This window comes from Cryptomeria japonica, chromosome 2 (genome assembly GCF_030272615.1).
Source record: "Cryptomeria japonica chromosome 2, Sugi_1.0, whole genome shotgun sequence".
In the NCBI taxonomy this organism is placed as follows: domain Eukaryota; kingdom Viridiplantae; phylum Streptophyta; class Pinopsida; order Cupressales; family Cupressaceae; genus Cryptomeria; species Cryptomeria japonica.
This window is the reverse complement of record NC_081406.1, coordinates 368387656-368398921: the sequence shown is the minus strand read 5'-3', so window position 1 is coordinate 368398921 and position 11266 is coordinate 368387656.

Here is an 11266-nt window from a genome sequence, read left to right as displayed (position 1 = left end):
ACCTTGGACTCCCCACGGCAATTGCCCCTCTTGACTCCTTCTAGAGTTCTCTAGTTGACAAATTTCATAAAAAACTTGCCAGTTGGAAAGGGGCCCTCTTAAGTCAAGCTGGTAAGCTCCAACTCCTTAAGGCTACTCTTCAAAGTATTCCTATTTATGCTCTTAGTCTCTTCAGAATTCCAGTCAAGTATGCTGAAGCAATTGAGAAAATTCAAAGAAGATTCCTATGGTCTGGGGTTGAGGAAAAGAAAAGAATGTCCTTGGTGGCTTGGGATCAGGTCTGTAGGCCAAAAAGCAAAGGTGGTCTCGGTCTTAGGAGGATTCATACTTTAAATGAAGCTCTCTTGTCCAAACAAGCTTGGAGATGGTTTCATTCTGATTCTGAATTGTGCAAAATTTGGAGAAGTAAGTACTCTCTTCTGTCTTCTTCTCTCTCTTCTTTTCTTAATTAGGATCTCAGCATAAATGGATCCCATATTTGGAACCATGTTTCTAAATGTAAAGATGTGATTGCTAAAGGAGTGATATGGAAACTTGGAAATGGCAGAAAAGTTAGATTCTGGGAGGATCCCTGGCTTTTTGATAAACCCCTAATGGACTTCCATGAATGGGCCTCCCATGCCCCTTCCTGTAATTGCTCTTTTGGCTCCTTAGTGGTAGAATACTGGGATGGGAACAATTGGCAGAACATTGATAGTGTCCACCCTAGCCTTTCTAAGCTTAAGACCCATCTGTCTGCTATATGGCTGATTAATGAAGAGTACTCCCTGATTTGGAAACATGATCCCAAAGGTACTTTAATTGTGTCTTCAATGTATTGTGTCCTTCCCCCCCCCCCCCCCCCTCCTATAAATCCTTTCTGATCTAAAGCATGGATAAAAGGTCTCACCCACCAAATCAATTTTTTCTTCTGGACTATCCTCCAAAATAAGATCCTTACCATTGACACTCTAAAAGGCAGAGGTTTTGCCCTTACTAATAGGTGTGTGTTGTGCTTTCAAGAGGAAGAGTCTGTGGACCACCTTTCCCTCCACTGTTCCTTCTCAGCCTTTGTTTGGGAAAGTTTCCTCAAGAGCTTTAGTTTAGCTTGGGTGTTTCCTAGTAACATCAGAGATTTGTTCTCCTCCTAGCATATTCAATGGACTAACTCTTTTTTGAGATGTATGTGGCAGCTCTCTCTTCCTCACATCTTGTGGGGTCTTTGGAAAGAAAGAAACAACTGAATCTTCAGGGATGTCTCCCTAAATCAAGATACTGTATTCCAGAAAATTCAAAGGGCTATCCAGGAAAATATGGGAATCATGGAGGGTCCTTGTTACTCAAATAACTCTCTAGAGTCAAATATCTTAAGGGCTTGGAATATGAAGATCACCGATGGTCCTAATCTTAGCTACAATAAAAGGCTTGAAGCTAAATGGCAAACCACTCCCCAAGGCTAGCTCAAAATCAATTTTGATGGTGCAGCCAAAGGTAACCCAGGTCCTTCAGGTTGTGGAGCTATTCTTAGAGATCATAGAGGAATCTACAAAGAGATGATTGCTATCGCTATTGGAACCCAAACTAACCATAAAGCTGAAGCTATGGCAGCTCTTCAAGGCATTATCCTAGCCAAAAAATGGAATTGCCCCTATCTATGGATAGAAGGGGACTCAAATAATATAATAAAGTGCCTCAATGGGACTTCAAAACCCTCATGGTCGATTCACAACATAATCACTTCTACTATTGACATTATTAGAACCTTTAAAATATGCCATATCTCCCATATCTATCGGGAGGCCAACTGTTCTGCTGATTGGGCTGCCAATGTGGCGATTAAAAATGAGACAATTACCACGTGGATGGGTGAGAGTGGACTCCTCAAAGATGTCAGACAAATCATAAGTGATGAGCGATATAGAAGTACCCCAAAGACTCTTGATTGACAGGGTAATAATGAAAAGTACTGATGTGAGCACTTCAAGTTATTTCTATAATGAGAAAATCACTCATTATAACATCAATGCCATCAACTCCCATGCTTTTTGGGTAATTTTTTTAGCTCTGAAAAGCTCTTTGTTTAACCAGCTCTACAAGTTTCAAAATTTGGCTGTGAGAAGTGACATCATGGGCAGAAATAGGAGATGATATGAGCCAAGTAGTTGCAAGGAATGGAAACAGAAGGAAGAGGTGTGGGGTATTTTGCAGAAGGGTGGTCTCTCAAACTCAATAGAGAGACTCCACGACCATGATGGAATGGTAACTAGCCTTTTCTGCAAAAACTAGAAGAAGGGCATGTTAAAAATGGGTGACCAAATGGTGGAAATTGATGAAGATTTAATTGCTAAAGCTACGGGTCTCAACAGGGAAGGCTGCAACTTCTACAGAGACAGGAAGGTCAGCAGGGAAGCCATTGAAAGGTACCCGGTTACTGAGAAAGAGAAAAAACAACTGATAAAGTTGAGCAAAACCTACTACCCACCTATGGATTTTGCCAAACCCTGGCGGGAAATTCTCTTTGTTTTAATGTGGTATATTACTTTAGATGGTAGGTTTATGAAAGTCTATGGGTATCATTTTGTTCTGTTAAACCACTTTAGGCATAATGATAAGGTGAATTTTCCTTATTTCTTGCTTTGCTCAATGAATGCTTCCCTTAAAGCCTACAAAGAGAATCCTCTGGGCGATACTGCAATGCACCAAGGCCTAATGGTCCTTATTTATGACCATTTAAAGGCTAGTCAAATTAACCGGATGCAGCCCTCTGTGGACTCTGAGGAAGATATGTCTGATTCTGCTTTTTCAGAGGAGGAGGAATCTGACAATGATTCCTCGTCTGATACTGAGGATAGCTCTGATGATTCAGAGTATGAGAATAGTAAGAAGAGGAAAACAAGACCCTCATCTTCCAAGGGCAAAAAACTTCAAATCAAACCCTTGATCAGCATCTCTTCGGAAGAAGAGGATTCAAATTATTCTGAGGAGAAGAAGAACCCTAAAGGGTTGCTGATGAAGAAAATTAAAAACCAAGCCTAGACCCAGAAAAAGCTTAAAAAAAAGAGGAGACTGGCAAGGAACCGGAAGCTGACAAGCAAGCTAGGACCCTGGAAGCTGAGCACAACCTGGAAAAGGAGACAATGGAAGAGACTCTCAGGGCTGCCGACACTATCTCTACCCTCCATATCCCTAAAGATGAACAGGTAACCCCTGGAAAAGCAACTCCACCCTATGGCCCTCCTCCTTAGGGCTTGCATGGTTTTATGAAAACTATGGAATGGCTCATTGATGGTTACAAGAAAGCTGTGGATGAGTATAAAAAATTATGCAAGAGAGTGCTGATTCCAGAGACCATTAATATAGGGGAGGGGAATACAATGGTTGACTATATTGAGGATCTGAAAAACACTATTGCTAAAGCAGAAGACATCAGAGATGCTTTCAACCCTAGGTTTGAGAAGATTGAAAAGGAGATGCTGGATAGAGAAAGCCTTGCGGAAAGTAGTGAAAAAACACTCTCGGATACTATCACCAATGTGGAAAAATTTGAGGAGTGCCTTAAGAATATCGCAGAGCAGAGCCTTAGTATTATGAAAATCTCGACCAATAATACTCAGACCCTCATCAGTAAGCTTGATGATGACAAGGAAATCCAGGAAATTGACCTGGACGCTGAAGGTACAGGGGAAGCTCAAGGTCCCAGAACCTGCACCAGAGGCAAGAGGAAGGAAAAGAAAATGAACAAGGATCTGGAAGAGCTGATAGCTATCGGGGCTACCTATGATGATTTGGTGATAAAGGCAGAGGACCTGCTAAAGAAAATTGCTGTGTAGCGTCTCCTTGGTTTCTTTGCTATGTTTTGTTGTTTTGTTGCTTTGCTGTTCTTTCTGTTCATTGGTCTTCTGGCCAGTCGTTATGTATGTGGACTTTTAATCCTTTTGTTACTCTTTCTCTTTCTATGATGTAAAGGTTTCAGGTCCTTAAAACCTATTTTTTAATCAATCAGAACATGGGGGTTTGACTACGACAAAAACCTATATAGCCACCCCAAAACTTCTCTTTTTATTTGCAGGTACAAAAACCATAATCTGGAAGTAGGTATAGGTTTAGAACAGGCATCTATACCACCAAAAACTTCAAAAGTGCAGAAATATGTCAAGGACAGGGGCATGGCATCCTGGTACTGCCCTCTGTTAGTAGGTTTTGGCAGATCAACAATTTACAGATCTCAGAATCTCTCCTATCAGTCGCAGCTCCAGAATTGCAGAATCAAGACAGTGGCGTGGCACCCTGGTCCCGAACATTTTTGTTTAGATTTTAGACATAGGTGCACCTCTGATTTTTCCTTTTGATCTGTACTTCTATTAGTATATCAGTTGATCTTTGATCTGCATTCTTAGATTAGGATTTGCTTGTTTATTTGGTTTCTAGGTTAGATTGCATTTTGTATCATTCATCTCTCTCATTTACAACAAAGGAATAGAAAACCTAAGAGGTAATCCACAACTCTCTCTTTCTCATAAGAAGTAGCCAACGTGTGTTATCTCCCTAGGCTCTTTCCTATTCCATGAGTGTGTATGAGAGTGGGATTAGGGTTTCCATACTTATCTCACTTCTCCCCCTACACAGTAAGGAATTTAGGTTGTGCCCTTGATTCAGAGTTAAGGAGTAAGGATTTCTTGAATGTGCATGTATTGTTAGCTATAATGGGTCACAAGCATGCAATTTCCCCTCCATTGTCGGCTACGAGTTCACTAGTTGATAGGGCTTGGCTTTCATCATTTGCATATGCCCCAAATTATAGTCACTAGCCTCGTGGAAATCCTTCCCCTGTTGCTTCTTCCACATGGGACACACTACTGGAAGCCATTCCATCCAGTTCATAGGGTATTGTGGAAGATGTTTTCAATTATCCACTGGGTCAAACCCACAATCATAATCACGTGCTGACTGATGAAGATGCTGACGAATTCAAACCAATGGAGGAATGATTGATTTCTTTTGGAAGTTGATACCAGTATTTGGAAGTTTTACTACATTGTTTGATGGGAAATTCAAGTATATGCTATCATGTTTTGGTAAATGATAGCATAATTTACTTCTCATCCCTTTGATATACTAGCTTTCAATCATGGATATGAGTAAAATTTTATTAAACAATGATTTCTACTTAGTATTTCGATAGTTGAGGTTGTTAATTTTGACAAGGGATTGTTACCTGAAGTATCAAGGATGAATATGGTAGTTGAGATGGATGCTGCTCACAACCTCATTTTTGTAGATTTTGATCATTGGCTCTCTTTTTTATTTCATAAAGTCTTACTATGTAAGAAATTTAAAGGTCAAAATATTGTTGTAAATGGGTTGTAATTGTTTTTTGGCGCCAATTTTGGCTGCATATGACAAATTTGATGTAAATGTAGTCTAGGGTTATGTTTTTGGGGCCCCAATTTAGGGTACATATATTATGTAATAGGGACATATGGTATTTAGGCATATGAGGTTTTTATATTTTAGGTTGGATTGGACTCACTTACAAAGTAACAGATGGTATTTAGGCATATTTGGCTATGTGCTTCATATCTTCCCTTTCTTTGAGAGTTACATCAATATTATAGATAAGGACATCAAAGATCCTCTTTGAATCATATAATGGAGGTAATGATATATGGTTGCATAATTGGGTTGAGGAATGGGGTACATGCTTTGGAAATGGAGTTGGAGTACAAATTTTAGGAATTTTCATAGGAACAAAGTTAGATAATTTTGTTGGCGAGTAGAGTTTTAGGATAAAAATCACCACATAATTTAGGGAAGTATTTAAGAAGAACTATTTTTTAAAATTAACTTAAAAAATATGGATTCTTTTCAAGGTGGATCTCTAATGAACTTCTATTGGATACTCTTGGATTCAAATATGCTCTAAGGTTAGATAATGCCCTCAATCATTGAAAATGTGATGCACTATTCAAGACTGTTGCTCTATTGTGGATGGGACTCTTGTGACTACTACACATCTTGAAATTCTTTATTCTCTCTATTAATTGTCTATATGCCTTTGATGGTTGTAGCTCTCACATGATCTTTAGGATTCATTATCTCATCATTGTCTCTATCAATGCATCAACTCTTGGACTGATCCTTTTGGGTTTGACTGAGACCATGGAGGCTTTGAGACCTTTTTTTACACTAACATGGCTTGTATAAACATGTTGATTGTGCATGATGACATGTTGATATGGTGGTTTCATACTAATAGGTGGTGGGGTTGTGGATTACCATGTGGCAAAGCTAAGAATTGGAATGGAATATTTTGGTGAAAATTTGTCATTGGTGATGAAAATTGTTGCTTGATCCTTGAAAATTGTTTCATCGCCAATTTTTTTTTGTGTATATTCCAAAACCACTTGGATTTAGTTTGAAATCAGTTCCAAAAGATATAAAAATTACCATCACCATACATGGGACCCTACTCTATATGATCCATACTGGCTTTGTAGTTTTTTAACAAACTAGTCTGTGGAATGAGAAAGTCAGACATTGGTGGTGAGAGTTAAAATACTCATTGGATGTTAATGGATATTAGGCAAAAATAAACATACTATTGACCAAGTATAGAATTCATGGTAGAAACAGAGGCTTGTACCTTGTTAAAGGTGGCTTCATGGAGTCAAGAGTGGTAGTGAAGTACCTTCAAATACACTAGACATAATGGTACACCTGCAATTCTAGGTGGGTACTTCATATTGTGTGAGAAGGGTATGCATGTCCTTCAATAATCTACAACAAAATCATTAACAATACAAAAATCCTCATGTTACATTATACCTTATTTGATGCCACTTACACCATATTGGCACCATTCTAGTTTGATTTAATAGTATGACATGATTTGTATGATAGGCACTAGGAGATATTTTCCTAGTTCTTTGAACATCGTCAAATTTTGATAAATTAATAGTTCAAATTTTGATAAATTAATAGTTTTTTCGAGGGTTTCAAACTTCTCTAGAGTTGATGGGAAGTTCCATTTTGACCTAGGAAGTACCAAAAGGAAACTATCGAACCATGTCACAAAATAAAACTCTTGATCCTCAGTGGAAATAGATAGGCTCTAGATCAATTCAAGGCTCTTATACAATGTAAGCTTATGAAATGGTATAGAGATATCTTTGATATCATGTAAAATTCTTGAGAATGCAAAACAACAAGCGTAGAAGAGGACCTATCAGATGCACTAACAAAAAAAGAGGATTACAAAATATAATATAATATATTATTCCTAACAGAAGATGCAAATATAGTGCAATAGGTATGGATCCAAGATATGCAAGGGATACAAGAGTTAAATATAGCCTCTGTGATAATCAAGGGAGTGTTCAATTTAAAAAATATGCCCAAGTGTGAGCAAGAGGTGTGCATATATAGAATCTGCCACAAGTGAGGAGTTCTAACCAACAATAACCACTTCTAAGTGAGTCTTCAAGTAAGGAGCTTTTGTAAAAACTACTTGCTAAAGATATAAGAATCCTATAAGAAAATGTCACATCTCAAAGAGATGATACCTACCCAAGTGAAGAGCTACCTAACCAAGCCTATAAAATTATTCTAGAACCTAACTCTTGTTTCATGGACCTTACTTGTATAGTTGATTATGTATAGTAAGATACCAATATGTTGTGCCTAATTAAATAAATTGTCTAGGTTGTCTAGTGAAAGTGCCACTACTCCCTCTATGACTTCTCAAGTAAAATGAGATTGGAGTTGACAAAGCTAGGATATGAAAGTAATTTATGAAACATAATGATGTACTAACAAACCACCTTTAATACATGATAATAAAGTTGATGTGTGTCTTAATTTAAACTTTTATATCATCTTATTGGTTAAGGATATGTTGTCATGTATCAACTATTTACTACAAATGTTCTTTTACATTCTCTCTACAAAATGCATATAATAGATTCTTATGATCCCAAAGAGCTAGTGTAAAAAAAAATCTTGGAGGAGTTGGGAGGACATGAAAGAGGAGTTAGACCCCATAGATTTTTCATAAATAACCACATGTCATTGCAAGATAATCATTGTCAATTGTTTCTCACTTCTTCCATTCATCTATTTTACTTGTCTAAAAAGATCTAAGATGTTAATTAGTACAACAAACATCTTGCAATTTATTACCTATCTTAGTTATCTTTGAGGAACCACCACTCAAATCTCATATTTAATCTTATGATGCCCACACAATGTTGACAAGTTTAATTCATAGATGATGTATCACTTTCAAAATGGACTTCTAGCTAGTCATTCTTGGGAAGGGAAAATACTCCAATAGGTGGATCAAGAGCATTGACCCTTAACAAAATTTGAAACGTGACTTTAAAAGAGAACCAAGTTAAGTGCCTTTTCCGATTGATCTTTGAAGAGTACACTTGATGAATTTAACATAAAAATTTATTTAAGCATATATTATTTGAAAATGACTATGACTATTCTAGTAGATTGTCTACCTAACCCCAAATTTTGATCATAAGCTCAATAAAATCCTACTCAACTCAATCATAAGATTTTTTAAAGTTAATCACAACGATACATGCTTATTGACTAGGATATTGAGTCTAACATAAACCTCTCAAGTAGAAGGTAAATTATTTCCAATACATCAACCTTTAATAAATCTAGTGGATTTTGGATATCAACCTAGGAAGAACTTTGTTAGCTAAGAATTTTCTAATAATATTATGTAACTATCCTATGTCTGAGCTAATTCATCTTGGACTATGCATATATTGTTTCATACTGATATGATCTCCTTGTTCACTATCTTTGAACATGATTCATAACTATGCAGAAATTATTTGTGACCTTTGCGTTGGTTGAAGTCCTTTTGAGATTTGTTGCTATCCCTAGCGAGTTTCTTTTCTCACCAACTCAATAGGTGAAACTTCTTCTTTGACTCCTCAACCTACTCACTAGGCTTCAATAGCCCAAACTCACTCAAGCCTTCTCAAGCCCTTGTCCAACCACTCAAATACATTCTTCCACTCATAACCAACCTTCTTGAACTCTTAACCATGCTCCTTAACTCTAAGACAATCATCAACACCATCTTGGCTACTCAACTAGGACTGTCCAACTAGGATCTCCTTCCTTCTCTTGTAGTAACTCATAAGATGTAACAAATATTACTCAAATACACACCCAATTATTTTTATACTCTTCTTCTCTGTCCAAACACCTTTCTACACCCACCCATCCACCCTAAGGAACTCAACAAGAATTATTATAGATGACCGATTTTAGGACAGTAAAAAACAAGGTTTAGGACAACCATGGAACAAATTAGGACAGTCAAACATATTGACATTATTCCCACTCTATAGTGTTTCCAAACATGATTATTTAGAATCTCAAGGGTCTTCCCTAATCTCTCTCCACTCTCCAACCATCCCAATCACACTTCCTAACAATCTAGAAGTGGCTAACTTGCTGTTTTGTTATGACTGTCACAATCACATTCTTTAGGACAGTCAAAGGAATTTAATTGGAAAATGTTTTTTCCCAACCTTTGGTGACCTTACAACACAACCAAGGAACTCACTCACACTCTTCTAATCCTACACTTGATCCCACATACCCACTCTCAATCATACTCACCCAATCCAATCAAACAAAGAGAGATTCTTGACAATGTCAAAATTAGGACAGTCATATATATGTGTTGGGACAGTCATGTATTTGAATCTTGGTATTGTTTTTCTTGATTCCTAACCTTGTCAACCTGCACCCATATTCACCATACACCCTCACACCCATTCATCACCATTCAATCTCTCCTTACACACTTCAACACACCCAAAACTTCAACCCAATTTGCTGTTAACAGTCTAAAACAATATGGCAACCACTTTGCATTTTGTTTACACATGAAAAGACCTTCTTGTAACCCTAAAACCATGTTTGTAAGAGAGAAAATTATATAATACAAAGTTACAATCATTGGTGAGACCATTCAATTAGGTACAAGTTCATAAAACATTTTATTTAAATCACCGTTTACCCTTATGAGGGTTTTGACTGTGATTCACTAAAATGGATGGATCTACTATAAAACTCAATGAAAAAAAACAAAAGACAAATTAGAGTATATTCATTCCTCTATCATTGACAAATGATCTAATATTCAAAAAACTGAATTTTCAATACAAAATCAATAGAGTTTCAGACTACAACGTGGAAAATAACATAGAAAGTGCAGGGAAATATTAGTTAAATTTTATTGGTTTTTGTGAACTATATCCAACAACAACCCATTCTCACATGGGAAAGGACTTTTATAATTCCTCTTAGGCCTCCCACAAACTTTAACTCAATTTTATACATGCTTTAACTATTAGAAACATCGTACTCATCCTGAATTCACATAAATTCATGTGAAAGAAAAGACAGTGATCTTCAACACCTTCCACAAATACCACAAACAATATCAACTTTGTATCTTATGAGCCCTCATTATGAATACATGAACAACCAATTCCATCAAAATATGAGTATGAAGACCAAACTTTGCACACAATACCTACAACTTACCTTTTGACTTTCCTTAGGAGACTAAGAGACGTTATCTTGATTTCCCCCCTGAACCCATTGGATTATATTTATGTATTAAGAGATGTCCCTTGTGCAAGAAGCACAAGATTAGAATCTTCTTTATCTTCTTGCCCTTGTTTTCTTCTCAAAAACTTCCTAGGTTCTTTCTTTTGCTTGTCCAATGTTCCTTCTATTATATTATACCTGATTGATCTCACATGATTACTCTTTCAATACCATAATTTATGTCCAACATTGTTGCATCTATAACATATGATATTGCTAGAAGAATAATGATGCCTATTTCTTGAATTTCATTAATCATATATTCCTTGCATCCACTAGGTTCTTACTAGATGACATCATTTAAGAGTAACTGTTGTCCCTTCATTTAAGAGTAATTGTTGTCCCTTCATTAAACTATTGTTGTTGCATCTTTCAGCCACTATTACCATCCAAAATTTGTTGTTAGGATTGAAACTCCTCATCTTTGGCGGCCATGATTACACTGAAAGAAAACTAGGGATTCTTTGGAGAGAACTACAATCTATTCTCTATAACTAAAGTTAACTATGGGTCCAAACTTTGATTCTTTTGTATTCAGGTCAAATGTAGGGTTGGAGAGGCCTTCAAAATTTCCCTCCAAACCTAGGGATTTATTTCAAACTTAAACATCGCAGTTCCACGCGAACCCATTTAC